The following is a 6000-nucleotide window of genomic DNA, read 5'->3' as shown; positions in this document are numbered from 1 at the left end:
TTTATTTATTTTTGGTGGTATTGGGTATTGAACCCAGGTGCATCTTGCCTCCATGCTATACTCCCAGCCCATTTTATTTTTTGTTTTGAAACAGGGTCTTGCTAAATTGCTGAGGTTGGCTTTGAATCTGTAATCTTCCTATCTCAGCCTCCCAAGTCCTGGGATTGCAGGGGTGTGCTACTGTGCCTGACTGAAGGTGGATAATTTAGTTTTTTTTATTCCCCTTTTCATCCATTAAGATCTTGTAAATATTTCAGAATTGACACAGATGCATTAAAATAGGTTGGAAAGAACCACCTAGAGCATATATATGGAAATATATAATATGCATATGTGTGTATGTATTATGTGTGTGTGTATGTATGTATATTCTTTTGGTACTGGGGAGTTAACCCAGGGGCATTCTACATATAAGGTAAACTCTCAGCCCTTTTTTTCTATTATTTGTTTTGAAAGGGACTGCTGACTGTTCTTGAGCCTGCAATTTTTCTGTGTCAGCCTTCCAAGTGTTGAAATTACAGGTATTTGCCACCACACCCAGCCTACTCTGTGTGTGTGTGTGTGTGTGTGTGTGTGTGTGTGTGTGTGGTCACATGTATATAATATTAGTATATCTTTTTTTCTGTGTGGTACTGGGGATGGAACAGTGGGGCATTCTAACTCCAAGTTACACCCCCAGCCCTATTTTTTATTCTTTATTTTGAAACAGGGTTTCACTGAGTTGCAAAGGGCCTCACTAAGTAGCTGAGGCTGTCCGCGAACCATGATCCTCCTGTCTCAGCCTCCCAAATGTTGGGATTACAAGCATCTGCCACCACACTCGGCAATATTAGTATATCTTAATTGTAATTATATCATTACTTATAATGATGTATTATTAATATGTAAGTTTTTCAGGTGTTTCACACAATGGGTGTGGCACAGAATGGGTTAACAATTAGCATCATGGCAGACATTGCTTACCTGACCCCAGAACTTTGCGGTCACTCGCTTGCTGTCCTCTGGCTTCCTCAGCACATGGGTCTTGGGTCTCCGTCCCTCTGCTCTGTGGCAGTGTGGATGGTGGTGGCAGCAGCGAATCTCTCTACACAGCGGAGCTCAGGGCCGGGTCCTGGCCCAGCCGGCTTTGACTGGTACGCTGTGGTTGCTTGTGCAGCTGTGCCCACACGCTGGCTGGCTGGCTGGCTGGCACAGCGTAGACACGTGCTCACCTGCCAGGTAGGTGGTACCAGGTGGATGGTGTGGGTGACAGCCTGGCCTCACTCTGAGATGCTCGCTCATCCTTCCTGGAGCCTGGGCTGGGCTTGCGGGGCAGAGCTGCGCAGGACCAACTCCACTGTCAAGGCACTTGTCAGAGTCCTGCGGGCGTCTGTCTGCTGGCCAGAGAGGTCGCAGGACAGCCCAGAGCCGTGTGTGCAGCTGTGGATCCCAGGAGGCCTGCTTTCTTATTAAGGGGGGGTTGCACCATCAGTATGCCACAGTGGGCTGGACACTGGGGAGGCTGGCTTTGCTAACTATTTGAAAAGAACAATTCACTTTTTGTAGTTCACCACGTTTTGAATTGGACTCTGAACGTTTATTTAGTGTTTGATGCTGGTGGATGAAAGAAGGCAGTCTGTAGCTACTGTGTAGCTAATTTAGGAAATACTTATGATCTTATGCTGTAAGCAGAAAACATCCTTGTAAGATTTTTTTCCCCAGTGCTAGAGATTGAACCTGGAGATTGAACCTCCTGTGTGCTAGGTTGGCACTTTACCTCTGAGCTATACCTCCAGGCCCCTGGTAAGACTTTTATTAGAGGCTTTGGATGACAAGGATAGGACTTGCTTATAAGAATCAGTGTTGGGGCCTAGTTTTGCTTTCAGAAAATTCTGATAGGTCCTTGTGGGGGGAAAAAAACAAAAACGGGTTGCCATGATGACTTGGCTTTGAGCCTGCAAACTGGTGATGACATGGTTGCCAAGGAAACCAAAAGATGCAGTGTCTGATGGCCTCCCAAGGGTTTTGTGACTGTTGTCTGGAATCTGATTGGTTTAGAAGAGTAGCATTTGAGATGGGAGCAGAATGCCAGAGGTCTGGCTGGCCTACTGAAACTTCTAGAATTGCGCTGTGGAAATCTCCCACTTGGACCTTGGTTTAAAAACATGGGGAGATTTCGGGTAATCTCCTGGTTATTGTAAGATTTGGCTTCAATCTTTCTGCCACTGAAAAACAGGAAATGAGGTAATCTGTTTAAACATGTAGTGTTTATAAAGCACTGTAATGTCTAAATAAGGGCAGCTATGCATCTTCTCACTGTAGAGTCCCATGCCGGGTGCTTTCCTGTTGGCTACTTCGAAGTCCACGTGGGTCTTAGATTCTAGAGGCCTCCTGCCTGCTGAGGGTGGAATGTGCATTCGTCTGTTGAAAGTGCTGCCTGAAGAGCCAGTTCCAGACCTCGTAGTTGAGGCTGAGAACAAGGTGCAGCGTGCGCGCCAGCAACCGCCCGCCCAGGCCGCTGACTCTCACCTGTATGTGGGCCTTGCTTCGCGAGTAATAGTAACTTGTTCTCGTGGAAAACTCTGAAATCTCTTAGTTTTGGAGGTAAGGAGAGCCCACAAAAACTTCATTTGCTTATGTCTTCTTGTAGATGTTTACATACTATGTAGGTTTTGAATCTGTATCCATGAATATATGGAAAATCAAAAGCAGTTAATTGTCGAGCATGGTGGTGTATGCCAGTAATCTTAGTGCTTGGAAGGCTGAGACCAGGATCAGATCACATATTTAAGGCCAGCTTTAGCAACCTAGGGAGACTTTGTTTCAAAATAAAAAAATAAAAAGGGCTAGCTGGCATGGTGGTGCACGCTTGTAATCTCAGCACTTGGGAGGCTGAGACAGGAGTTCAAAGCCAGGTTCAGAGCCAGCCTCAGCTACTTAGTGAGGCTCTCAGCAACTTAGTGAGACCCTGTTTCCAAGTAAAGTATAAAATAGGTCTGTGAGTATAGCCTGGAGGAGGTAGAAAAGCCCCTGGGTTCCACCACCAGTACCACACACACAAAATAAATAAATAAATAAATAAATAAATAAATAAATAAATAAAATTAAAAAAAATAAAAAGGGCTGAGGGTATAGCTTGGAGGTATAGAGCACCCCTAGGTTTAATCAACAGTAGAAGAAAAAAGCAGCTAATCGTCGAAGGAGCTAGAGATTTTTAGTTCTTTACCATGATAATATAGGGCACATGGTTTCAGTACTGGCAGACCAGCGACTGCACTGTTGGCGCAGAGGCGAGATGAGGCTCCTTCAGTCTGCTGATGAGCATCTCATTAGCCTTCAAGTAGGACTGAGCAGCGCGGCTCCTTGGCCCACCCTGCAGGGAAGGTTCAGAGGGGACGGCCGGGTGGCCACGGCCCCAGCCCAGAGCCCAGCTCTTTTTTCTGGAGCTGAGTCCTTTTATTATGATCACCAGTAATATATCTGTCATCTCCAATTACTTTATCACAGTTTGTTTATTTGTTTTTAATTACTTTTATTGGTGTAGCGTGGCTACACTAGTGGGATTCATTGTGATATATTTGCATAGGCACATAATTCTGTCAGCCTAATCCCCGAGCCTCCTTTCCCTCCTCTGTTCCTCTCTCCCTCCATTCTGCTGGTCTCCCTTCTGTTTTCATGAGATTCTCTGGCTTTAGAAAAAACAAAGCATGGCCTAGCTGGCACAGGTTTGTAATCCCAGCATTCCAGCATTGGGGAGACTGAGACAGGAGGATCATAGGTTCATGGCCAGCCTCAGCTACTTAGTGAGGCCCTCCGCAACTTAGTTACACCTTGTTTCCAAATAGGGAATAAAAAAAAAAAAAATAGGGCCTAGAATGTGGCTCAGAGGTAGAAAGCCTCTGGGTTCAATCCCTGGTACTGCAAAACAAACAAAAAAACAAACCCCAAAAAAGATGGCCTTTGACTTTCTGAGTCTGGCTTATTTTACTTAACACAGTGTTCTCAAGTTTCACCTATTTTCCTGAAAATGCCATGTTTTTTGTCTTTATAGCTGAATAAAACTCCACCGTGTGTCTGTCCTGCATTTTCCTTATCCGTTCATCTGTTGCCGGGCACCTGGGCTGCTGCTTCCGCAACTTGGCTCTGGAGAATTGGGCTGTCTTAAGTGGGTGGAGCCGCGCGGGTTGACCTGGCAGTTTGAATGTGCACAGCGCTTTCCTGCGAGGGTCCTGCAAGTTAGCAGAGGAATCTGTTTTCATAGTTGGTGAAGCTGAGGACTGGCGAGCCCTGCAGTCATGGAAGGCTCCGCGTTGGGAGCTGGGTTGCTTCTGTTAGAGCGGGAGGGTTCTACCATAGCGTGGAGAACATCAGATTGGTTACTTTCCTTAGGAAGTGTCTGGGTGGCTGGAGCCCAAGTGGTTCTGACTGGGTGACTGCTGGCTTCTCCACCGGGAGAGGGCACAGCCACCCTCAGCCCGCCTGTGTCCTGGCCAGTTTCCTGGTCTGTGGCTTCTTAGTCCAGGGGATTCTTAGTCCAAGGGCAGGTCACAGACACTTGGGGTTTCATGGACGCTGTGAGCCTGCCCTGGGAGAGGAGTGCGTGCTCTTACAGAGCTGTGCGTGTTTCCAGGGTAACCTCAGAGCCCCATTAGCTCACCGCCTAATGGTGCTGGTAGGCTGATCAAGCCTCTGTCCTTCCCCTGGAAAACTTTCTGGTGACCCGATTCTGATTGAGGGAGAAAGGCTGCACGTGTAGACAAGCGGTGTGTCGGCGTCGTAGGTGAGGCGGGGCCGTTTCCTCTGACCCCTCTGGGGCCAGGGCGGCCTGGCCAGCGTGCTCATGGTCAGCAACTCTGCTGCTCAGAAGCTGGTCTAAGGGACAGTTTCAAAGAGATGAGAGCTCTGCACTCCAAGCCTGCCGTCAGGATCCCTCTCTGAGCAGCCACACCAGGGGCGCGGGAGTGCAGTTCTGCTGTGTGGTAGTGTACTTATAGTTACAGAGGTTCTTTTTTTTTTATTTTTTGGCTGTACTGGGGATTGGACTCAGAGGTATTCTACCTTGGAGCTATACCTCCAGCCAGATTTTTTAAAAATTGGAAATGGTCTTGCTAGGTTGATGAGAGCCTCGCTACTTGCTGAGATTGTCCTCGAACCTGTCTCAGCCTCCAAAGTACAGCGATTACAGGTGTGCTCCACCATGCCCGGCTACAAAGGCTCTTAACAGGAGGAAACTGCTTTTGAAATGAGTAAAGAAGGAGGATGCACACTAGTTTCTCAGTGTAGAAATTTAAAGTGAAAACGAGGGAAATACACAGATGGTAACACTTAGTGCGCAGAGGTAGGAGGGTTCTGAGCCATCTCAACTTGATTTCCTTGTATTTTTCTGTGTTGTTTACAATAAATGTTGCTGTGGAGTTGAGGGAAGAGTGGCTTTGGGGACTGAGTGGACTGCAGAGCTGGCTTGGTGGCTGCGAGAGTCCGGGGGGGGCCTGGCTCCTTGGCAGGGCCTGGTGCTGACAAGTGCCAGGCCCCGCCTCAGACTCGGGCTCAGCACCGCGAGGAGCTCAGCGCCACCCCAGAGTGCCTCTGGCTCCCTGTATCACGGGTGACGCTCACCATTCCCTTGCTCTGTGAGAGGAGCCTTGTGCTCCTGTCCACTGGGAGCTCGTCAGAGTGGTGTCTTAAAGGGGTGCTGTTGATCTGGGCATGGTGGCACATACCTGTAATCCCAGGATCTGGGGGACTGAGACAGGACGCAGGCTAGAGGACAGCCTCAGCAGTTTAGCGAGGCCTTCCGGAACTTAGCGAGAACCTGTTTCCAAATAAAACCAGGACTGGGGGTGTAGCTCAAAGGTAGAATGCCCCTGCTCTGCCCAGCAAAAGAGAGGCTGGCAGCATGAATCCCTGAGGCGTGGGCTGCGCCCTGCACCTTGCAGAAGAGCTTCTCCTCCTTTTCTGTCCCACAGACACAGCAGCGTCTGAGCGGTCGATAGGGTACAGGAGATTGACCGCGGCGGCCTA

This window comes from Muscardinus avellanarius, assembly GCF_963383645.1.
Source record: "Muscardinus avellanarius genome assembly, chromosome: 11".
NCBI lineage: Eukaryota > Metazoa > Chordata > Mammalia > Rodentia > Gliridae > Muscardinus > Muscardinus avellanarius.
This window is presented reverse-complemented; position numbering follows the sequence as displayed.